Below are 25169 nucleotides of genomic sequence, written 5' to 3'. Positions count from 1 at the left end.
TGTAGCGTAACAAAGCGACCTACCGGGTACAAGTCATCTAAAGTAGCACAGTCCCCATCACGCCAACGGTTAATGGCCACTGACTGTGCAATTTGTGCAAATGGCTTGATCTTCCAAATTTCAAGGCCTGGTGCGAATGGCACTCTATGGAGCACCCCCTGCACCACCTATTCCCAGAGCCTGCACACCAGATGGAACACATGTGGCATGGTCACTGAAGTTCTGCTGCCTTGTAATAGTAAGGAACCCAAATCATCATCACCAAATGCGGCCAACAGTAGAGACATTTCCCAGTTCGGCTCGTCATCAAACCAGTGGAGAGTATGCTGTAGATGTGATGCCAAATTTGCAGAGTTCAAGGTCAGGTAGTTCCATACCTCCCCTATTCCATTCCTGTTTAAGCATGATTAAGTCTACTGGACTTCTCTTCCCCACCCACAGAAGGTTTATCGGGAGCCGATCTATGTCTGGAAAGACTTTTTGGGAAATTTTGTACAGAGTGCCTTGCAATACATACAGACAACGAGGGATTATTATTAGGAAGATTTTCCCATCAAGGACAAATTTAAGGTTTTCCAGAACTGTATGAATGTACAGAGGTATGCAAGCAGATGGCCCATATTAAGATCAAGGCATCACTGCACCCCATGCGCTATATACATACCCAGGTATTGGACATTATCTGTTGTCCATGGCTGCAGGAAGCTACGAAGGACGCATACTTTTCAGCTGTCCCAATGGGAACAACACAGATTTTGAGGGGTTCACAAATAGCTTGCAGGCTCCCCAAACTTCCTCATTGCGTTTAACAGGATCGGAGCTGATAGGTCTGGTTGACGTAAATAAACCATTGCGTCATATGCATATAGTGACACCACATGAGTCATATGACCCGCTTGAACACACCAACCCTGTAGCATCTGTCTCAGTCTATATTCAATTGGCTCTATTGCCAGAGCAAAAAGTAAGGGTGACAATGGGCATCCCTTAAGGGTGCCCCATTGTAAATGGACCACCTCTGACACAAAGTGCTCAGTGGTCACCCTGTTCAGCGTGTATAGCAGCCTTATCCAAGCAATGAATTTGGCACCCAAACCCATTTTATCGAGCACCAGCCACATGTATTCCCAGCAGACAGATTCAAATGCCTTTTCAGTATCTAAAAGGGCCGGGGTATATTGGTCATCCGCCCGATTGGGTACATGCAAACTGTATGGTAGACAAGTCAGTTTGCAAAGAGTATTCCTACAAGGGGTAAATCCCAATTGATCAGAGTGGACTAATTGCAGGAGGTAGCGGTATAGGCTTTTTATAAGAATCTGGCCAAGTGTTTTTTTAATCAATATTTAGCAGTGAGAGACGGCGATAGGAAGCAGTCAAGTGGGTCCTTCCCTTGCTTATGGATTAGCACCACCACGTCCTCTCTTATAGAAGTGGAGAGAAGTGGGGAGAATGTCCTCCAGGTACCCCTGTAGTAGCTTGTTAGCCATGATCCCCGGACAAGTCTTGTAAAGCTCAGCTGGCCGTCTGTCACCTCCCGGGGCTTTCTTAGTTTTAAGGGATTCTATGGCCTGGAGTGCTTTGTAATTCCTCCTGTGCTTAGCCCTGTAAGCCTGGATATTTTGTCCAGTTAATAAAAACGAAATGTTAACTTCACTTTGATTATTAGATGTTTCTCTCATACGGAATAACATTCTCCTCTCTTCTCAGACAACTTTGGCAGTAGTATTTTTTTGTGGTATGTTCAATTTGTAATAAAATATTTTTTATTTCAAGCATTGTAAGCTTGACTTTGATTTGTTAAGTAATTTATTTGCATTTTTGGCATGTGTAATTAGACTTTCTATTCAAATCGATATAATGTTCTCAAATTGTTGTATTGTTATCAGCATGATAAAAACAAAAATACATTTCGATCAAAACAGAAATGAAATGTCCATTAAAATATTGCACTAGGTGGCACATAACAACAACAGATGCACTAAAAATAACCTTATACATGGGTTAAAACAGCCAGTAGTAATTTCCACATAGTACATTAGTCAGTTAAAGGATCATGAAGAAGGAGATGCTCTGCACACATAATTATAATTAAAATCCAGTCATAATGATGGCCTAGTTCTACAAGGTCTGCTTTCCCACCCATGGGTTACACCAGAGAATCTAGTTCAATGCACCAGAGCTGAATGTGAAAGACAGGTTATTGTAGCCTTCTACAATCCTATCCAATGCTTTTTTTAAATAGAGTAATTGCTTTTGGGTTACTAACAACCTCTATAAAGGGATCAGGGGCACTGTGGTAACAGAAACAAGCCTATTTAGTTATTCACAATGTCACACACATACTGCACTAAGAAAATGGTCATTTTAAATAAAAGTGTTCATTAGGACATGAATAACCTAGTTCTTGGTACATGTAAAACAACTACAGGATATCATAAAAACAGCAAGAAAGTACATTGTGAGTAATGAAAATAAAATTAACATTTCTAACATGGTCGTCATCTCAAACCTAGCACCCCAAAACCTACTTCTATCTAAAATAAAGTCAGATGAGTCAGATCTTAGGGGCTTTACATGATCCACAAATTATACATCAGAATGTGATGTTATAGGAGTGTATCTAACATGGATGAACTTACATAATATGGATCAAATCTGTTTATTGGTGTTTAGAATACAAATAACATTTTACACAGCCGTGTGCCAACAACCACTCGGGCCAGCAGCATATCATATCCAAAAATCAACAAGTCCCGGCAGTGGCTCCAATGAGAGGGCTGTACAACCACAACTAAGTTAAGCTCTTACTTCTCATCGAAGGGCCTCAGTCAATAGGACCCCGTCAGAGCTGAGCCCCCTCTAAGATAGAAAACAAAAGGCACAAGAAGGTACAACAAAGCACAACCAGTCATAACAAAGAAAAAACATAACAACCCCTCACAGAAATGTTCAGAGAGATCGCTCCCCACGCCCACCCCTGCCCCCAGACCAAATCACAAGTGCCCCCCACTTCAGAGGCCCCCCCAGCTCAAGGCTAATCATCCCTGAACAGCCGCAGCACCCTCAAACATACAGGGCACGTGAGCTCATTAAATTCAACAGATAGAACCTGAATGAAAGGTTTCCATAGCTCGGCTAAGACATCCGCTCGCTGATCTGCCACAAGAGTTAGTTTCTCCATGGCCAAAATATACCACAGCTTATACAGCCAAGAAGCATAGCTCGGGACCTCATCCGTGCCCCACAAACCCAGAATCACCTGGTGCGCTGCGTTAAGGGCAAGGGCAATCTGCCGGCCCCATAAGAAGCGCAGAGGGAAAGTGAGAGGGTTGGATAGACCCAGAATAGTGTATGCCGGGAGCCTAGGGATCTCCGTGGAGAACACTCTGTCAATCTCGTCTAGGATACCAGTTCAGTATCTTGTCAGCTTCGGACAGTGCCACAGCAAATGAATGAGCGAACCCGAATTCCCACACCCCCTCCAGCAGAGTCCAGACTTCGTAGAGTCCCATGAATGAATCCTCGCAGGGGTATAGTACCAGGAAGTAGCAATCTTATAAGCCGTTTCAACCCCAGGAACGTGACGCGCCGCATGATGTACTCTAAAGAAGATGTCCCCCCACTCCTCCTCCGAAAGCTGTCGCCCTAATTCCCTCTCCCAGCGCAACTGCCCCTTCGTCCGGGCCATGGGCGCCGCCCCAAGAAGGAGGGCGGCGTACAGCTCCGACACCAACCGTTTGTCATCCTCCTTCCAGACTAGCCATTTCTCAAATGGCGTAAGCGCTCTAGCAACTAAGGGCCTGATCTCTGGGTGCAGCACCCAATGCCGAACCTGATAATAAGACAGTCTATCCGCTTCTGTTAAGCCATACATCTCCCGGAGCCGGTCAAAGGGAAACACACCCTCCTCGTCGAAGAGATACCCCACCCATCTACATCCCTTCGCGTGCAAGCGCTGGAGACCCTCTGAGCTCAAACCAGGCGTAAACTCTGGGTTCGCACATATCGGCGTCATAGGGGAAGGGAAGGTTGTCAAACTGCACCTGACCGCCACCACATCCCACACACCAAGAGTCGCACCTGTAATAGGGGAGGAATAAAGACCCACCGCTCTATGCAACGCCGCAACCAGGATTCCTTCCAAATATGAGAACCAGCCACTGCCTGGTCCATAAAGCACCAATGCTTTTCGGTCAGCTGCCTGGTAATATTTTAACAGGCAGGGGATCGCCAATCCCCCCCCAGCTTTTGGGCGGAACAACGTGACACGGGAAATCCGCGCCGGCCTCCTGTCCCAAACAAATTTCATAAGCGCCGCCTGAAGCTATGCCACAGTACGAGGTGGCGGAGCCATAAGGGAGCGTCTGGAATAGATAAAGGACGCGCGGCAGGATCGTCATTTTAATGGCAGCTATTCTACCAAACGACGACAGCTTGAATTTCCTCCAGGCATCTAATTCCCTATGTACCTCTCTGGAGAGAGACGCATTGTTCAAGCGAGCCGTTCTTGCCACTGTCTTTGCCAGAACGATCCCCAGATAGGGAATCTGCGACACTGCCCAACTAAAAGGAAACCTGAAGCGCAACTCCACTGTGTGGGCTGGCAACACTGAGAGATTCAGGATCTGCGACTTCTGCATATTCAATTTAAACACTGAAATTGCACCAAACGCGTCCAGCGCCCCCACAAGCACCGGGAGCTAAACCATGGGCTCCAAAAGAGTAAGGAGCACATCGTCCGCGTACAGGCTAATAAGTTGATGGTCCCCCCCGAACCTAATGCCTGTGATTTGAGGGTCATCACGGAGCCGCTGTGCCAAAGGCTCCATATATAGCGCAAACAAAAGCGGAGAAAGGGGACACCCCTGCCGTGTCCCTCGACCTATCGGGAACGGCAAGGAAACCGTACTATTGACCCGCGCCGCAGCGCACGGTTGGCTATAAACACACCGAACCCACGACATAAACACCGGCCCAATACCAAAAAGCTCCAGCACGTGGAACAAATACGGCTAATGCACTCTATCGAACGCCTTTTCGGCGTAAATAGGAAGCAGAAGGGCCTCTCTACGAGACTGATGGGTCTTATCAATCAGGTGTAGGATCCTCTTAGTGTTGTTCCCACACTGTTGGTGTGGTATAAAGCCCGCCTGGTCAGGGTCAACAAGCCCGGGCATATAAGGGTTTAATCGCCGCAACAGTATGCCCGTAAAGAGCTTGGCATCAATATTAAGAAGAGAGATAGGCCGGTAAGAGGCACAATGCTCTGGGCACTTGCCGGGCTTAGGTATAACTGTGATAATAGCGTCAAGCTCCAGACAGAAGGTTTTATAAAAGAGTGGAGTAAAACCATTTGGACCAGGTGACTTCCTGGCCTTCAGGCATGAGACAGCTGTTATCACCTCTTCCAAGCGAATAGGCTCGTCGAGAGAGGCTGCATCCTGCTCTCGAAGTGGTGTTACGGCACAATCAGTAAGATAAGGGGAAGGATCTCTTACAATAGCCGCATCTGCTGCATAGCGGGATCTCTATGAATTCAGCAAAGGCCTCCGCAATCTGATCATCTGTGTGAAACTCTTCTCGTGAAGACGAACGCACCATCCTCACTGCTGAGGCATGTCGATGGGCCCTCAACCTCTGAGCCAATAGCCTCCTGCTTCTATTGCCCCCAACGTAATACGTATGCTTGAGGCACGTGTAAGAAAGTACCATCTTGCCTGGCATGTTACCCCCATATTTCACTGTATGTATGTTGTTTTAGTCTTTGTGTCACTGGGATCCTGCCAGGCAGGACCCCAATGCTCATAGTATGTGCCCTGTATGTGTTCCCTGTGTGGTGCCTAACTGTATCACTGAGGCTCTGCTAACCAAAACCTCAGTGTTTATGATCTCTCTGCTTTCCAAATTTGTCACTACAGGCTAGTGACTAAAATTACCAATTCACATTGGCATACTGTTACACCCATATAATTCCCTTGTATATGGTACTGAGGAACCCAGGGTATTGGGGTTCCAGGAGATCCCTGTGGGCTGCAGCATTTCTTTTGCCACCCATAGGAAGCTCTGACAACTCTTACACAGGCCTGTCACTGCAGCCTGAGTGAAATAACATCCACGTTATTTCACAGCTATTTACCACTGCACATAAGTAACTTATAAGTCACCAATATGTCTAACCTTCACTTAGTGAAGGTTGGGTGCCAAGTTACTTAGTGTGTGGGCACCCTGGCACTAGCCAAGGTGCCCCCACATCGTTCAGGGCAAATTCCCCAGACTTTGTGAATGCAGGGACACCATTACACGCGTGCACTATACATAGGTCACTACCGAAACTGGACAAATGAAATGGGAGTGACCACTCCCCTGACCAGTACCTCCCAGGGGAGGTGCCCACAGCTCCTCCAGTGTGTCCCAGACCTCTGCCATTTTAGAAACAGAGGTGTTGGGGGCACACTGGACTGCTCTGAGTGGCCAGTGCCAGCAGGTGATGTCAGAGACTCCTTCTGATAGGCTCTTACCTGTCTTGGTAGCCAATCCTCCTTTCTTGGTAGCCAAACCTCCTTTTCTGGCTATTTAGGGTCTCTGCTTTGGGGAATTCTTCAGATAACGAATGCAAGTGCTCTCCAGAGTTCCTCTGCATCTCCCTCTTTGCCTTCTACCAAGGATCGACCGCTGACTGCTCCAGGACGCATGCAAAGTAGCAAGACGACTACCAGCAACATTGTAGCGCCTAATCCTGCCGGCTTTCTTGACTGTTTCCAGGTGGTGCATGCTCTGGGGGTAGCCTGCCTTCACCCTGCACAAGAAGCTCAGAAGAAATCTCCTGTGGGTCGACGGAATCTTCCCCCTGCTAACGCAGGCACCAAAAGACTGCATCACCGGTCCTCTGGGTCCCATTTCATTCTGACGAGCGTGGTCCCTGGAACACAGCAACTCTGTCCAAGTGACTCCCACAGTCCAGTGACTCTTCAGTCCAAGTTTGGTGGAGGTAAGTCCTTGCCTCCTCACGCCAGACTGCAAAGCTGTGCACTGCGTGATTTGCAGCTGCTCCGGCTCCTGTGCACTCTTCCAGGATTTCCTTCCTGCACAGCCTAGCCTGGGTACCCAGCACTCCGTCCTGCAGTGCACAACCCTCTGAGTTGGCCTCCGACGTCATGGGACCCTCTTTTATAACTTCGCGTGGCTCAGTTTCACTAATCTTCTAAGTGCCTGTTGGGTACTTCTGTGGGGGCTGCCTGCTTTTGTGAGGGCTCTCTGAGTTGCTGAGCGCCCCCTCTGTCTCCTCCTCCAAGTGGCGACATCCTGGTCCTTCCTGGTCCTCAGCAGCATCCAAAAACCTCTACTGTGACCCTTGCAGCTAGCAAGGCTTGTTTGTGGTATTTCTGCGTGGGAACACCTCTGCAAGCTTCAACGTGACGTGGGACATCTTTCCTCCAAAGGAGAAATTCCTATTCCTCTTCTTTTTTGCAGAACTCCAAGCTTCTTCCATCCAGAGGCAGCTTCCTTGCACCTTCATCCGGGGTTTCCTGGGCTCCTGCCCCCCCCCCCCCAGACACTGTCGCGACTATTGGACTTGGTCCCCTTACCTTGCAGGTCCTCAGGTCCAGAAATCCGTTGTCAGTGCACTGCTGGTGTTTGTTGTTCTTGCAGAATCCCCCTATCACAACTATTGTGCTCTTTTGGGGTAGTAGGTATACTTTACTCCTACTTTTCAGGGTCTTGGGGTGGGGTATCTTGGACACCCTGACCTCTTTCTTAGTCACAGCGACCCTCTACAAGCTCATATAGGTCTGGGGTCCATTCGTGATTTGCATTCCACTTTTGGAGTATATGGTTTGTGTTGCCCCTAGACCTATCCTTGCCTATTGCAACCTATTGTAATTCTACACTGTTTGCATTACTTTTCTGACTCTTACTTACCTGTTTGTGGTTTGTGTACATATAACTTGTGTATATTACTTACCTTCTTACTGAGGGTACTCACTGAGATACTTGTGGCATATTGTCATAAAAAATAAAGTACCTTTATTTTTAGTAACTCTGTGTATTGTGTTTTCTTATGATATTGTGCATATGATATAAGTGGTATAGTAAGAGGTTTGCATCTCTCCTAGTTCAGCCTAAGCTGCTTTGCCATAGCTACCTTGTATCAGCCTAAGCTGCTAGAAACACCTCTATTCTACTAATAAGGGATAACTGGACCTGACACAAGGTGTAAGTACCTTTGGTACCCACTACAAGCCAGGCCAGCCTCCTACAGTGCGGTAATGCAAACTCCGCCCTATCCCAGTCCAGTCTCTTCAGCTGCAGTCTCGTCCGTTCCAGCTCCCACCATATTCGAGGGGCTCCTGTAGCTTTATGGTAACGCTCCAGAGCGGCCACATGCTGCTCCAGGGCCTCTCTCTTGGCCCTTCTAGCCTTGTTTTCTTTTGCCGCAAGAGAGATCACCTCCCCCCGCACGACTGCCTTAAGCTCCTCCCAAATTGTTCCTATGCTGGTCTGTCCAACGTCATTCTGTTCAAGGTAGTGCTTGATCGAACTGCGCAGGGAATCCACCACCTCCCCAGACTGCAATATCGTATCCCGGAAGCGCCACCCCAAGCCCCGCACAAGATCGGCTTCTACACAAACTGTCACTGTGATTGGGGTGTGATCCGCCAAAGCGCGAGGTTCAATCGCCGTCCCCTGCGCTCGTGCACAAAACGCCGAAGAAGCCAAAAAAAATTCATATGTTCTGGACGCAGCCGAATAGAATGAATAGTCGCGCTGGCCTGGGTGGGCCGCCCGCCAGATATCCTCCAAATCGCAGTCAGCAAGCCACTTGAGCTGCGCCGAGGATAAAGCCCCCGTCTGCCCATACCGCTGTCCGGACCTGTCCATATCATTATCCAGAACAATGTTAAAGTCTCCGCCAACTAACAAGGCCCTGTCTGAGACCGCAAACGTCGAAGAGAGCACCTGCTCTAGGAAGCTTTCTTGCTGTGTGTTAGGGGCATAGATATTAGCTAATGTAAAGTGGAAAGCGCCTGCGCAGAGCTTCAGAGCCAGAAATCTACCCCGAACCTCATGAACCTTCGCTATTACCTCCCCCCGAAAGGACCTTGAGAACAGAATCACAACGCCACCCCTCTTCGTGGACGCAGAGGACCAGAACTGCTGTGGAAACCACCTAGAACACATATGGTGCGTGTCCGCAGCTAGCAAATGTGTTTCCTGCAGCAGGCATATCTGACTCCGAGAACGCTCCAAGAAGGACAGTATCGCCAGCCTCTTAGAAGGGTTATTGAGGCCACGTACATTAAGGCTCAAACTTTTAAAGAGGAGACCCATGAGAAGATGACAACACAGCCATTGTTAGATCCTCACCATACGGCCTGGCACCAGGGCGGCACAGAGAAAGGCGATCAAGGCGTCCCGCCCCTCCCCCAATAATATGCCAATAACCTGTAGAGGGGTACAATACAACCAAACAAAAAAGCACAACAGGTGCGACTCAACCAGTGTCCAAATCCTCCATGAAGCATCCACAGTGAGGAAGGTCCACATATGGTCGGGGACACACCATCGAGCACACGCCGAACCCCCGGAGCCTCATCACCCAGACCCCGCTTCAGATCAATCAATATCATCTCTACCAGACGGCCCACCGGTCCCTCCGTGCGCCAGTACAGTTCATCCGGGCCTACGAGCCAGCACCAGCAGCTACACTGTTAAAGACCGCTTGCCTGTCCCGTGCTCGTTCTCTGGATGAGGGCTGCGACGACCTCCGTCTCTTCTCTTTTCGGCGCCATCCAGGTTGAGCACCCACAGGGCCCCCTCCTGGGGACCCTTCCCTCTTCTCCGCCTCATCCATCCCCAGCAACCGACTGGCCTCCTGGAGTGATCTCACCTGTCGCAACTGATCTCCCCATCGGAACACCAAGCGGAAAGGGTGGCCCCAAGTATAGGACGTGGAGGTCGCCCGGAGATGATCCGTAATGGGCTTAAACTCTGCGCTCTGCAAGGAAGATCTTGATAAAGCTGCAAGGAGCGCCCCCAAAACTAAATCTGCGGCATGTTCCGCACCTTCTGAAGTATTGCTTCCTTAGCCTGAAAATTATGGACGCAGGGCAAAATATCAGGCGGGCGCTCTCTAGCATTCCCCCCGGCTAATTCTATGGACCCGATCCAGAATGATCTCCGTGTCGCCCGACTGAGCAGCTCCCTCGGTCTCCGCTTGACGGTTCTGCACTGGGTGCGATCTAGTTAGCATCTCTTGGACGGACTGGTCCCTCCTGGCTTTGGCGGACGCCATCTCCACCGCCTCCACTGCTCAAGGGCTCTGAACATACGCTCCAAAAATGTCCTTCACCACCCCTCAGCCGCCTCGCCGCGGGCCGCCACATCTCACGGAGTCCCCAGCGCCATCAGCCACACCACCAGGCCCTCCAGACCACTGCCTCGCCTCCAGGGGGCCCACGCCGCTGTATCTCTCAGGCAGCCTCTTCCTGGCCCCCAAGTCCTGCTTTCGCCACCGTGCCCTCCAGTAGCCACCTCTGGGCCCTCAAAAGCTCTGGAGCCGGCTAGGGCCAGCCAACCACCACCTCATGGCAACACAGGTCGCAGCGCCCTCACGCGCTCCATCCAGTCTTGCTGTCCCCAAACTGCGCGGTGTCACCCCGCGGGCCGAGTGGTCCCGCCGATCTCCTGTGGGGCAGGTGCCGCCGTCCGCCCGGCCCCCCCACTCACCACAATGCAGGGAGGCCAAGCAACGTCCGCGGCACCCACCGCTCCTGACGCCTCCCGGGTGGCGCAGTCCTCTTGCGGTGTCCTCTGCGGGCCGCAGGGCCTAGGCCGCGCTCCTCCTCTCGCACCACGTGGGTACACGGCCGCCGCCGCGCCCTCGTTCCATTTCAGTCACGGCCCGCAGCCCAGGGATCCCTCGTCACCCGCCACAGGCCGAGGCCCGGCCGGCCCCCACCACCGGCCGCCGATCCATGCCCGACCCGGCCACAGCTGCTAACCGCATGCGGCGCGCTGGCGCCACCGCCTCCCGGCCCGGCCCGTCCAGGGGCGCGCCCCCAAGACTCAGGGTGCCCCCCCAGGGCCCTCGGACGCTGCTCCCCCTCGCCGGCACACGGGCCAGCTCGCCACAGGGGGCTGGGACACCACCTCTGTGCTTTTCCTGGGCCCGGGCAGCAGAGAAACACGCCCACTCACTCCGCCATCTTAACCACACCCCTGAACTTACATAATATATATAGACCTTCATGCTGTAAATTCACTAGGTTTTAAAATGCCTAAAACATACTAAAACATTTACACACAATATATAAATATATATGACACACTTACAAAATGGGACATAGACAATTAATATGTATCAAACATATGTAGAAAGAGAAGCAAAGCAACTATATGATTTAAGCCTTGCTTTGTTTCAAGAATATTCATAAAAATGCAGTTGGTCTAAAATATTTTTTACAATGTGTGTTGGTGATCAAACATACCAGTGATATTATGTAGAAAGGAGAGATTAAAGATATGTGGAAGACATAATAAATTGAAAAATAGAAATGAGTTGGATAAAAAATAAATAAATAAGAAAAAAAACGGTGTTTGTTTATTTGCCATACAAGCCTGGTGGCATATATGGTGAGCTCAGTTCTCATCAAAGAAAATGTTGACATCATTGGGTGCATATGCCGCATACAAGTGATCTTCAAGGAGATTATAAAATTCATATGACATGTTCATTTTCATTACTCTACACTGGATTAGCAATTGGTTGTGTGTTTGAGGCACTTGGTGGTGACTGTGGCTGTTCTTCAAGAGGCTCGAGAGATAACAGTGAATCAAGCTATTCATCAAGAGGTGTGTTGAAATGTCCCACTGGTGGCATTGCTCTGTTATAAGTAGCATACTGTAGAAGGGACAAATGCTTTGCTCAGCATTGACCCTGGTGCTCATATAAAGGTTGAATTATTGTTTCCATAGCGAGATAAATCACTGGTGGCTGTTCCAAATCCTCCAAAACGAATGAGTAATAAAGAGTGTAAAAACCGTGGAATCAATCCAAATAATTCTTTAAATCCAGTCACCAGACCCATTGTTCTTAAAAAGATGTAGAACACCAGTCATCAAATAGGAAATAAATAAATTGTTTGTACGATATCAGCAAAATGCGTTGGATAGTGCATGTGTAACAGCCTCTGAATTTCCAAACCAGTTCCAGCTGTCTGAAGGTTATAGGTCTGAACCGCTGAAGTAAAGGGATTTATTTTTGTAATAAAAAAGATAATAGCTTGTTTGGATTGTCAAAATGCATGCATTTTGTATCTACATTAGGCCAAGGGATGTTCCTGATTATGTTTCCTGGTGGCGAATGGGTACGAGCTCCTTCCACAACACTGTATTGTTACAAAAACTGTTGTCAGTTTCTGAAACTGATGGTCAGGTTCCAACCCACAGCAAGTAACATTTGTTAGGAATAAATGAGAACCATTGTTCAAAGAGTTCATGATGTGTGGAAATGGATGTCATGGGGAAAAGAGATAGAACACAACTCAAGCATCAAAATGGCAAACATTCCATGGAATGATATAGAGTCCCACACTAGGGGATTTCTGCAATTTGCTATACTAGTATACACAGGGTCATCTTATTTTCATTCAAACAGATATAGGAAAAAGAAAACTTCCATAAATGGAACAATTGTGAATTGTTCATAGTCTCATATTAACCAATAGATTTGTTGTTTTGGCAATCGTGAAAATGAAATGTAATTTAAAAAAAATAATTATACCTTGTATTAACCAGGTAATATGTGCAGGAAGCTGGCCTGGTGTTTGGTGGGTACCTAAGGTACTTGCACCTTATACCAGGCCCAGATTTCTCCTATTAATGTAGTGCAGTCAGTGTCTAGAAGTCAGGCTCTCTAGAGGTAGCTGTGGATGAGAAGCCAAGGCTTATCTGGGAGACATGCAAAGCTCATGCAATACCACTATAGTCACACAATACTTACACACATGAAAGGAAACACTCAGGCCCTCATTATGACATTGGTGATAAATCCCACTTACCGCCATGCTGACTGCAGCCAACATACCGCCGCCGCGGCGGATATCCGTTCACCACATTATGACACACACCAATCCGTCACTATTAAGCCACAGACATAAGTACGCCACACCAAAGGTCAGTGATAAACTGACGGTATCAAAACCCACACCGTTAAGCCAACAGAACTATGCCCATCACATTATGACCCACGAATCACCACTGCGAACATTCAACTGCGGTAAACCACTGGCGGTACATACCACTGCGCTCAAAATACACACACACATACAAAACAACATTACATTGGTCAATGTAAATAACACACACCTGACACCCATACACACACCACACCCATACACACACCACACCCACCCACTCACACCACTACAAAACACACACCCACATTACCCACAACCCTTTACGATTACAAATAATTGCCACCAGAGAGAGACAGCAAGACCACTGACACAACCAGGGCACATACCACTCACACCTATACACCACTCATGCACCCCATATCACACACCCCAACACATTACCCTACACACCCTCACCTACACACCTTACACAACAACCATGGCACCAAAAAGACACCACCGATTCTCAGAGGAGGAGCTAAGGGTCATGGTGGAGGAAATCATCAGGGTAGACACAGCTATTTGGAGCACAGGCGCAGCAGATATCTATAGTTAGGAAGATGGAGCTATGGTGGAGAATCATAGACAGGGTCAACACCGTGGGACAGCACCCAAGAACTAGGGATGACATCAGGAAGAGGTGGAACGACATATGGGGGAAAGTACGTTCCATAGCAGCAAGACACCAACTCGCTGTACAGAGGACTGGCGGTGGACCCCCGCTTCCTCCCCCACACTAACAACATGGGAGGAGCAAGTCTTTGCAATCATACATCCTGAGGGCCTGGCCAAAGTAGAAGGAGGACTGGACTCTGGTAGGTCAACTCTCTACTACTACTACCCTCCTACCTGCATGCCATCACATACCCCAACCCTCACCCTCACTCCCATCACTCCACCACCTCCCACACAGCCCACCATCACATCCCACTCATTCCAATGCCAAGCCCTGCATGCACTACCAATGCATGGACATCACTCACAGCCCTGCATGGACACCTATCACCAGAGCATGCACACTATAGAGAATCAACTAGCCCACCATATACCAACTTACACAAGTGAAAGCTCCGAGGTCAACCCACCAATGGACAATATGTCACACACAGAAACAATAACACATCATTTACATCCCCACAGGTATCCCAGCCAATGTCAATGGAGAAGAGGTGCCAGCACTATCCAGTCCCCCAACTGAAGAGGCCCACAGTGATTACAGCAACTCTGGTCACCTGGATCTGGATGACCAACCTGGCCCATCGGGACCTCTGGACAGCCGTTACCCAGGCCCAGTCAAACACCACCACAGAGCCTCCTCCATCTGGAAACACCACCACAGTGCCCACCTAGCATTCCCACACCTCTGTCCCCAGGACACGTCAATCAGCAGTGTGTCCACCTCTACAGGGACCCCAGGGCACACCTCATACCCAAGACAATCAGGGGCCTGGGGTCAGTGGGCACACTGTTCAGGGGACAGAGGTGCAGGACAACAGGGAAACTGGGAGTGCTGTGCGCCAGGGGGAGGACAGGCCCACGGAACCGACTCTCAGGAGGCACTCACCGAGATCCTGGGAGCATAGCAACATTCCCAGGACACTATGGGCCAGATCCTGGACAATGTGCAGGAGAACAGGCAGCTGCAGGAGGGACAATACCAGGAGATTAGGGAGGAATTGCAGGCCATCAACACCACCCTGGTCTCCATTACAGGGGTGCTGGCAGACATGGCCAACATTATGAGGGAGGTAGTCTCACAACAGCTGGCCCCTGCTACTAGCTAGACATCTGAACTGCCTTCCACCTCCATTGCTGCTAGAGGACAGAAGGCCCAGCCACAGGACTCACAGGCCACCAGCACCCCTCCCCCTGCAGAAGGAGAACCATCCTGCAAACATTCCCAGTGATCCAGGCCGAAGCCAGAGACTATTGCCAAGACCCCCACCAGGAAAGGAGACTCTCCTGATTGTCACCCTTGTGTCCCACACAGTCACCCTGTCCACCTTGAACTGCCATTGCTCCCCTTCCTATGTCCCTTTGGACAATGCACCTGTGCTACAAATAGATTGGAACTATATCCTGGACCTTCCTCCATCATCACCCTATCCCAATGCACTTGCCCCTCTTCTTAGCACTTCAATAAACATCCTTGGGAAAAAAACAAGTATAGAGTATGTTACATTTTAAAAGTTTGTATTCGCTTAACCAGGTTCAAACATTGCAATTCAACTGTACAGTAATTGGGCACATAGGAAAGACCTGTAGTTGGCTGCAGTGATCACACCAGGAGCAATAGTGGGGCACCAACATCTATAAAATGAATTGCCAAAGGGTACAGTAAGTGGGCATAGAAATGGGAAATAACACCATGCCAGTGCCAAAGATACACGAAATAATGACAATGAAATGTGAAGTAACATTGTCTTACCTGTGTGTCATTGGAAGTATTGTCGTATCACTGCTGTTCTGTTGTCCTCATCCTCTGCCTCCTCATCCTCACTGTCCACAGGGTCCACTGCTGCCACACGGGCATCTCCAGCCTCCTCTTTCTGCAGAAAAGGCACATGGCGTCTCAAGGCAAGGATATGCAACATGCAGCATGCCACAATTATCTGGCAGATCTTCTTGGGTGAGTAGCACAGGGATCCACCTGTTAGATGGAGGCACCTGGCCTTCAGGAAGCCAAAGGTTCTTTCGATTATCCTTCTTGTTTGCCTATGTGCCTCATTGTAACGTTCTTCTGCCCTTGTCCTGGCATTCCTCACAGGTGTCAGTAGCCATGATAGGTTGGGTTAACCAGAGTCACCTGAAAATATCGAGGGGCAACATTTAGCCACACACTATTCCACATGGCCCACACCATAACCATACACCAACACCTACTGGATGGGAACCAGGGCTCCCCTATTAGCCACACCCTGTGCCTCTGTAGTTTGGCCATCACATTTGGGATGTTGCTATTCCTCAGGATAAAGGCATCATGCACTGAGCCAGGATATTTAGCATTGACATGGGAGATGTACTGGTTCGCCAAGTACACCATCTGTACATTCACGGAGTGGAAACTCTTACGATCTCTGAACACCTGTTCATTGTGATGAGAGGGACACAAATACAAGATGAGTTCCTTCATTCGCCCCCATTATGTTAGGGATATGTCCCATTGCATAGAAGTCAGCCTTCACTGTGGCCAAATCCTCCACCTGGGGGAAATCAATGTAGCTGCACATGTGTTTAATCAGGGCAGACAACACTCTTGTCAGCACTATTGAGAACATTGGCTGTGACATTCCTGCTTCCAAGCCCACTGCCATTTGGAAAGTACCAGTTGCCAGGAAATGGAGCACTGATAGAACTTGCACAAGAGGGGGGATCCCAGTGGGGTGATGGATAGCCGATATCAGGTCAGGCTCCAATTGGGCACACAGCTCTGTGATTGTAGCCCTGTTAAGTCTATAGGTGAGGATGATGTGCCTGTCTTCCAGTGTTGCCAAGTCCACCAGGTGTCTGTACACGGGGGTATGTCTTCATCTCCTATTCATCTGCAGCGGTAGCAATCTAAGGGACAAAAGAGTGAGGAGCCGGTCACAAACTGAGCATTGGAGCCACAACAGTACAATGCATGATGTCAATTTGTAATGGGTAAGTGGGATTTGTCCTGTATGGCCAAATTTTAACTGTGATGCAGTTATTATCCAGGGCCTGACCCCATCCCCCACCGACCCCCCAAAATGGCCTCCACCTGTCCTGTGTGGAGGGACAGGTGGAAGTGAGGTAATTCTGCTGATGTTGTGCGCCATTACGGGAGGCGGTCGGGAACCGCCGGCAACTCCTCATTGGTTAACATTGGGCCCTATCGGGTACAGTGGCCGATTGTGATCTACGCCGGAGGTGACAGTATGCACCGCCGCGGACGTGACTGCCATTTTCTATCTGATCACTCATTTGCTAACTGACCTTCAACAGGAGAGGACCTACACTGCATGTGCTGCTGTGACCTGTGCCTGGGACCTACCATGGCCTGTGTGACTGGGGAAAGGGCCCCTGCCTTCACCTCGGCGGAGTTGGAGCGACTGGTGGATGGGGTCCTACCCCAGTACGGACTGCTGCATGGGCCGCCAGACCAACAGGTGAGTACACTGTGGGCACGATGCATGTGGCATGAATCCATGGAGTGGTGTGTCTGTGAAGGCCTCGTGTAAGGGGGTGGGTGGATGTCCTCTGGGCTGCGTATTGGTTTTGTGCTGGGCCATGTGCGTGCAAATGGTGATGTGAAGGGGTATGGTGGACCATAAGTGTAATAGGCAGGACTGTCTGACTGATACTATTTTCCTGTGTGTATTACCTCTGCAGGTCAGCGCCCATGAAAAGAAGGGTAAATGGCATCCCATCGCCAAGGACGTGCGGACCCTGGGGGTCTACAGCAGGTGGAGCACCCACTGTCGGAAACGGTGGGAGGACCTGAGACGCTGGGCACGGAAGACAGTGGAGGCCCAGCTGGGGATGGCCTCGCAAAGAGGAAGGGATGCCTGTCAAACCCTGACCCCCCGCCGATGACCCGCATACTGGTGGTGGCAGCCTATCCTGAGCTGGATGGGTGCTTGAGGGCTTCATAGCAGCCACAAGGGGGTGAGTACAGTGCCCATCATTACAACTTACGCATGGTAGGGTGGTATCTGGGTGGAGGATGTGTGTCAGTGGGTGCCCCTAGCCCAGGCCTGACATTACAGAGTAGGTCTTCTGGTGGCAAGGGTCCTGAAGGGATAATCCTGCTACCTAGCTCGTAGGCATCCACAACTGGTCAGGGCTGCGCAGGTCCCAGGTGTGCCGGGTTCGGCGGTGTGTGCCCCTCCCCATGCCTTGGTGGCTAGCAAAATAACTGGTAGTGCACTCTATAGTGCGTAGGGCTGTTCTCTGTGTGTGAGAGTGGTGTGTAAGCCAACAGTGGTGTTGGTGCAGCCATTGACCAGGTGTATCCTTTGTCTCTCCCCCCCACTTTTTGTTTTGTCACCCTGTCCTTATGTGCATTAGCATCATCTGGTGGAGGAGCAGAGGCACCAGTGATGGAGGGAGCTGCATCCCACAGGACCCAGGAGGCAGAGTCCACTGACGCTGAGGGCACCAGTGGGATGGAGGGCGAGGAGAGCGCTACGGCGGAGACTGAAGGGGACAGTTCAGACACAGAAACCTCCTTCGATGGAAGCTCCCTGGTGGTGGTTGACACCTCTGGGACCACCCCAGCTACAGGTACATCTACCACCCCTGTACCAGTACCGCCCTCCCAGCAGCCCTCATCGAGTTGCCCGTGCCCGCTCACCCAGAAGGGTGGGCATCTCCTTCGCCCCAAGCACCTCATGCCCTGCCCCAGTGAGCCCTGCTGCCCTGAGTGAGAAGGCTATTGACCTGCTGAGATCCATCTACGTAGGGCAGTCAACCATTGTGAATGCCATCCAGGGGCTGGCAGGCCAAATGCAACAAACTAATGCATTTCTGGAGGGTATTCACACTGGCTTGGCGGCCCAAAAGAGATCGATCCAGGCTCTGGCCTCCTCTCTGATGGCAGCCATTATCCCTGTTTCTACCCTCCCCTCTCCAACTTCCTCTTCCCATTCCCCTCAACCCCAACCTATCCCCAACACACAGGCAGACGAGCATGCACACAAGACAACACACAAGAGTGGCACTGGCAAACACAAGCACCACCCATCATCCCACAGGCACTCACACGAAAACCATCCAGATGCAGAAATATCAACATCCACAATTACCACTGTCTCCCCCTCCTCCTCCTCCTTCCCCTCCCTCCCAGTTCCATCTACACTCTCACCTGCATGCACTACATCCTCAACCACTGCCAGCATCACCACAACACCTAGCAGAACACACACCTCACTGGCAGACACCTCCACAACAGCCATGCACACATCTCCTGTGTCCTCTCCCACTGTGTCTGTCCCCCCTCCCGAAGTACATAAACGCAAGCACTCAGACACCCAACAACCATCCACTTCACAACAGCATCCAGCCCATGCACCTGCACCCAAACTCAGCAGACAAACACCTCCTACAACCACTCCCTCTTCCTCTACTCACAAACCTTCTCCCTCTTTCCACCCCAATGTCCCTAAGAATCTTTTCCTCTCCACCATTGACCTCTTCCCTACCCCTCCCTCCCCGTCCTTCACGTCTGACCAGGGTGGCAAAAACCCAGGCGAGCACCTCAGCCAACCAGTCCACAGGCCCAGTAGTCTCCACACCCACTTGTGGTGGGAAAGGATCCAGGGCACTTGTGCAGAGGATGAAGGAGCCTGCACCAGGCAGCCTCAAGGAAAGGGTGCCTGCTCCAGCTGCTGCCCAGAAGGGCAAAGAGCCAGCCCCAGCTGCTGCCAGAAAGGGCAAGGAGCCAGCCCCAGCGTCTGCCAGGAAGGGCAAGGAGCCAGCCCCAGCTGCTGCCAGGAAGGGCAAGGAGCCAGCCCCAGCTGCTTCCAGGAAGGGCAAGGAGCCAGCACCAGCTGCAGCCTGGAAGGGCAAGGAGCCAGCACCAGCTGCAGCCAGGAAGGGCAATGAGCCAGCATCAGCAGGCAGGAAGGAAAAGGGGCCTGGGGCAGTGACTGTGACGGAGCCCCCACAACCAACTATGGTTGTGCAGCCGTCTGAGGCTGCAGGGGGTGGGCTGGAGACTCCCGACACCAGCAGTAGCAGCACCACCACTGGGCAGCCGTCAGAGGCTGCAAGGGATGGGCTGGAGTCTCCCCCCACCAGCAGCACCACTGCCGGCAGACGATTTTTAATCCTACGTCCATGGGCTCCTGTGCAGCATGCCACTTGCAAATCCAGTGGGTATGACACCCACCTGAGAGACTGTGACCTTCCACTCCCGATGATCAAGAGCACAGGGCACGATGCTCCTTCCAGAACCAGTGGGTAAGACACCCACCAACCCCAGCCTCCCCAGGATCAGGAGCACAGGGTATGATGCCTCCTTCAGAATCAGTGGGTAAGACACCGACCAACCCAAGCATCCCTAGGACAAAGAGCACAGGGCACGATGCTTCCTCCAGAACCAGTGGGCAAGTCACACACTTGAGAGACTGTGGCCTTGCACTCCCCAGGATCAAGCATAGGGCATGTAGCCCCCTTCAGAGCATGTGGGCAAGACACCCACTTGAGAGACGGTGGCCTTGCACTCCCCAGGACCAAGCACAGGGCATGTTGCCCCCTCCAGAGCATGTGGGCAAATCACCCACTTGTGAGACTGTGGCCTTGCACTCCCCAGTACAGAGCACAGGGCATGTTGCCCCTCCAGAGCATGTGGGCAAGTCACTCACTTGAGAGAGTGTGGCCTTGCACTCTCCAGGACCAAGCACAGGGCATGTTGCCCCCTCCAGAACCAGTGGTCTTGTTCCATCTGCCGGCTGAGCTGCCCCCCCTGTTATTAGTCCCCCTTAGGTGCCTGCCTATTTTCCAAATGATGCCCCTGCAGTGTTCTCTCCATGTTGGTGCAGGTGACAAGTGGGGCCTTGGACTTTGGCTTGTGGCTCTGTGGCCTACGGACACTGAGGACTAGGTAGTGTCCCTTGAACTGTACATTTGTATATACCAGTTACATTGCATATTTCTTATTTATATTGTGTTGATCTCATTACACTCACTTTAGTAAATTCCTGTTGTCCTTGCATTATTCATCCAAAGTACGGGGTATATATGTTTTATTACTGCAGCTGATTGTGTATATGGTGTTGGGGGTCAGGGTGGGGGTGTTGCGTGTGTGTGTCAGTCTCTTTTTCCTCCCTCCCTCCCTCCCTCCCTCCCTTGTGTGCTAGGCAGCTGTACTCACCGTCGTCGTCTTCACCGTCGTTGGTGTTCGTGGTGGAGCAGCACGTAAAAAATCATTGGAAGACATGCAGCTCGGGCTCCATGGTGGCGTGGTTGTTCTCTGTGTCTCCAATGGTGATGCCTTTCACTTTTTGTGCAGTGTTTCTGACAGGATTTTGATGTCGTTGGTACCGCCCCGGAAAAGGTGTCGGATTGCAGGGTCTTAATACTGTGGGCAGGACATTGGCTTCCACCTGGCTGTAGGTGGCTACTGCCATGGTGGCTTTTGTTTCCGCCCTGGTGGTCGGCGTGGTAAAGTGGCTGTCTATCAGAGTTCTCACAGCCATGGTCATAATTTGGCGGTAATTACCGCCAGCCTGTTGGCGGTATTACTGCCACTTTTTCTCAGACTGCCAGGATTGTAATGAGTGCCTCAGTTTTATAAAAATAAAGGTACTTTATTTTAGTGACACAGTTATCAAAAACTACTAGAGAGGCAACCATCCAATAGGAGGTAAGTAAGAAATAGGCATCAATAGCAATAGAAAACAGTGCAAATACCAATAGGCAAAAGTGCCCCTAGAGGGAGCCCAAACCAGCAACCAAAAAATTGAATGCAAATGCAGGACCCCCACCTAGGTATGTGGAATGTGTAGAGGGGAGCTGGAGGAACTAGGAAACCCCAAAGTTAAGTAACACAGTGATCCCCAGAGACCAGGAAGAAAGGAGTACATTTCTGGATTTTCCCCAAACCACCCCAAAGGAAGAAAAAGAAGATAATGCAACACCCAGACAAGACTGCAAGAAACCAATGGTGGATTCCTGAAGAGGAAGACCTGTGGAAGAAGGGGAACAGTCCAAAAGTCACAGAAGAGTCAAGTGAGGGCAGGAGCCACTACCCACCCAGCTGTGGTTGCAGGAGTTGGTCAACGGTAGGACGGAGATGGTCAGCAATGCAGCCCTGGAGTCTGTGAAGAGTTCCAGGAGGGTGTAGTCGACGTCCCATGCCGGATGGATGTTTGCAGTCTGTCAGTGGCATGGAAAAGCCACCAACAAACCTTGGCAAAGGCAGAAGTCGCATTGAAGCTAAAGTGGAGCTGCTGGGGACCAGCAAGGTCCTGGAGACTCAACCCATGGGAGGGGACCAAGGGAACCACTCCAGACCACCACCTGTGAAGCAGGATCCACGCAGTTCAGGATGAGAGGAGATTCATGCATCTGGTCGTTATTGCAGTTTGGTGCCTGCGGATGCAGGGGAGTGACTCCTTCACTCCAAGGGAGATTTCTTCTTCCTTTTCATTCAGACTGAATACTTGTCACCTTCAGAGGATGCACAGATGGGGAAATGTTGCAGAAGCTGGAAGAACCAATGTTGCAAGCAGAGTCTTTTATCAGTTACTGGAGCGTCCAGTCACAGTTCCAGTGGCCAGAAGTCAAAGTAGAGGTTGCAGAGGAGTCCTGATGGAATCTTGCAAGCTGAATCTGGGGACCCACCCCAGAGGAAGTCTCTAAATAGCCCTGAAAGGGGGATTTGTCACCTAGCCAGGTGACCACCTATCAGGAGGAGGATCGGAAGTCACCTGATTGACCTGGCCACTCAGATGCTCCCAGAGTCCTCTGACCACCTTGGATTCAACATGGCAGAACCCAGTGACCCTCTAGAGGAGCTTTAGGCACCACCCCTGGGGTGGTGATGGACGGAGGAGTGGTCACACCCCTTTCCATTGTCCAGTGTAGTGCCAGAGCAGGGACTGGGGGTCCCTGAACTGGTGTAGACTGGTTTATACATGGAGGGCACCAAATGTGCCCTTCAAAGCATACCAGTGGCTTGGGAAAGCTACACCTCCCAAGCCGTGTAGCACCTATTTCCAAATGGAGAGGGTGTTACCCCTCTCTCCCAAAGGAAATCCTTTGTTCTGCCTTCCTGGGCTTGAGCTGTTCAAGCAGCAGGAAGGCAGAAACCTGCCTAAGGGGTGGCAGCAGCTTGGGCTGCCCAGAAAACCCCAGACGGCTGGTAGGAGCAATGCTGGGGGTTCTCTAAGGAGCCCACAAAGTGCATGGAATCATACAACCAATACTTGCAACAGTATTGGGGTATGATTCCGACATGTGTGATACCAAACATGCCTAGGTTCGGAGTTACCATTATGTAACTGGACATAGGTAGTGACATGCATAAAATGGTGTCCCTGCACTCACGATGTCCAGGAAAATGGAACTGGCACTTGTGGGGGCACCTCTGCTAGTGCAGGGGTGCCCTCCCACACAGGTACTTGCATCCTGCCCTCTGGGCTAGGAGGGCCTACCAAAGGGGTGGCTTACAGTGACCTGATGCAGTGACCTGTAGTGAAAAGGGTGCCTGCATCCTTTCAAGCAGGCTGCAATGGTAGGTCTGCAGATAAACTTTGCATGGGCTCCCCATGGGTGGCATTATACATGCGCAGCCTATGGGGGACCCCTGGTGCCCCAATGCCCTGGGTGCCTCGGTACCATATACTAGGGAATTATAAGGGGGCACCAGTATGCCAAATGTGGGGTGTGTGTGGTCCAAGCAAATAAACTTAAAGGGAGAGAGCATAGTTACTGGGGTCCTAGTTAGCAGGATTCCAATGAACACAGTCAAAAACACACTGACAACAGGCAAAAAGTCGGGTAACCATGCTAAAAAGATGCTACTTCCCTACAATATGTGGAGTGTCTCTAACTGCAAATGGTGCATCTTCAATTTTTTCATGCTCAAGAGTGTGTATGTGGATTCTTTCTTTGCCAGTGCTTTATGAATAAGTATCAAATTGTATGGCTCAAACATGGCAGTTTCATTGTGAAGATGCCAAGGCATGAAACCTGTTTGAAATGTTTGTAATGCGCAGTGCTTAGTTTGTAATAGAATGAGTGCCATTGACCAAAGCTCTGCTCAGATATCTGTGAATGATGCTTTTAAATAGTGCACTGAATACAAAGGCAGCGTGAGATCGACCTCATGTCTCTTCCATCATCTATCAGATACTCCATGTCCCTTTACCTCACTAGTACGGTGTTCTGTTATCGTCCTTTGTGAGGGTTTTTTCCACATCTTTCTCTCCCTCCTTCAGCACCCTTTGTGTGTTTTCCCTTTCTAATGAGAAAAATAAAGTACTGGTCCCTAGAAATGAGTGCTAGTGAGCCCCATCAGCAACCACTGGCTCAAATTAAGCTCTGGACCATGGCACACAAGCTGAGTTTGATTATGGAGTAGAGATCTCCCTGCAGGTTGTGTGCTACTTTACAATTCTTCAGAGAGTGTACCTGGGGTACTAAGGATGCTCCCTCCCCCTCCCCCCCAACAAAAAAACACTCTCTGATGCCACATTGGTTGTGTGCAATTTCCTGTGTGGTAGACAGTCAGTGTCTCTCTCAAAAATCAATTTGTTCCCACATCAGCATTAATAATAGGGCACAGAGGCAAAGGTGTAACCCCATTTGACAGGGCCCCACCCTTATACAAATAAGGGCATGCCCTCTTGAAATCATGCATTTTATGCATGGGCGTAGGAAGTGGGGGACGTGGCGGATTTATCCCCCTAGATTATGGACTGGGGGAACACAGGGGACAAGGTTGGGGGGACAAAAGAAAGTCATCCTCCACGGCCTCCTCAGCCATACCCCGACTGCTGTCTCTAAGTCAAGCTTCACGCTGACAAGAGGAGAATGAAAGTGCCACCTTCCTGTTCATCTTGTGCATTTCAGTGGCGCTATAACTAGGGGCGGGGCAGGTGCTGCTGCACCCCCAAGTAGCTTGCAAAGGTTTAGCTGTTTCTTTCTGCATTTGAAAGGCAGTGAAAAGTTGAATGCTATTAAGCACTGAACAGCTGCTTGTCACAAATTGCTTTTAAATCTACTGTGGATCTATGTTTACATTTGGCTTCCAGGGAAGCTCACATGTTCAAAGACCTGGCACATGAAATTACTAATAAAGAAGCGTATCTCAGTGCAAGGAACCAATATATTTTGGATTTTTTAAGCCTCTTTTTATTGTTTTCAGTTTACAGCTTGCTTTTTATACCACTTGTGAACAATGCGGTTCCATACATATATGTACACGTGTTTTTGTAGGCATAAGGTATGTCTTCAGAAGGCTATGGTATAATGTATAAATACAAACAATCACTTAACAAAATGAGTCAGTCAATTAAT

This window comes from Pleurodeles waltl, chromosome 1_1 (genome assembly GCF_031143425.1).
Source record: "Pleurodeles waltl isolate 20211129_DDA chromosome 1_1, aPleWal1.hap1.20221129, whole genome shotgun sequence".
Lineage (NCBI taxonomy): Eukaryota > Metazoa > Chordata > Amphibia > Caudata > Salamandridae > Pleurodeles > Pleurodeles waltl.
Note: the sequence above shows the minus strand (reverse complement) of the source record.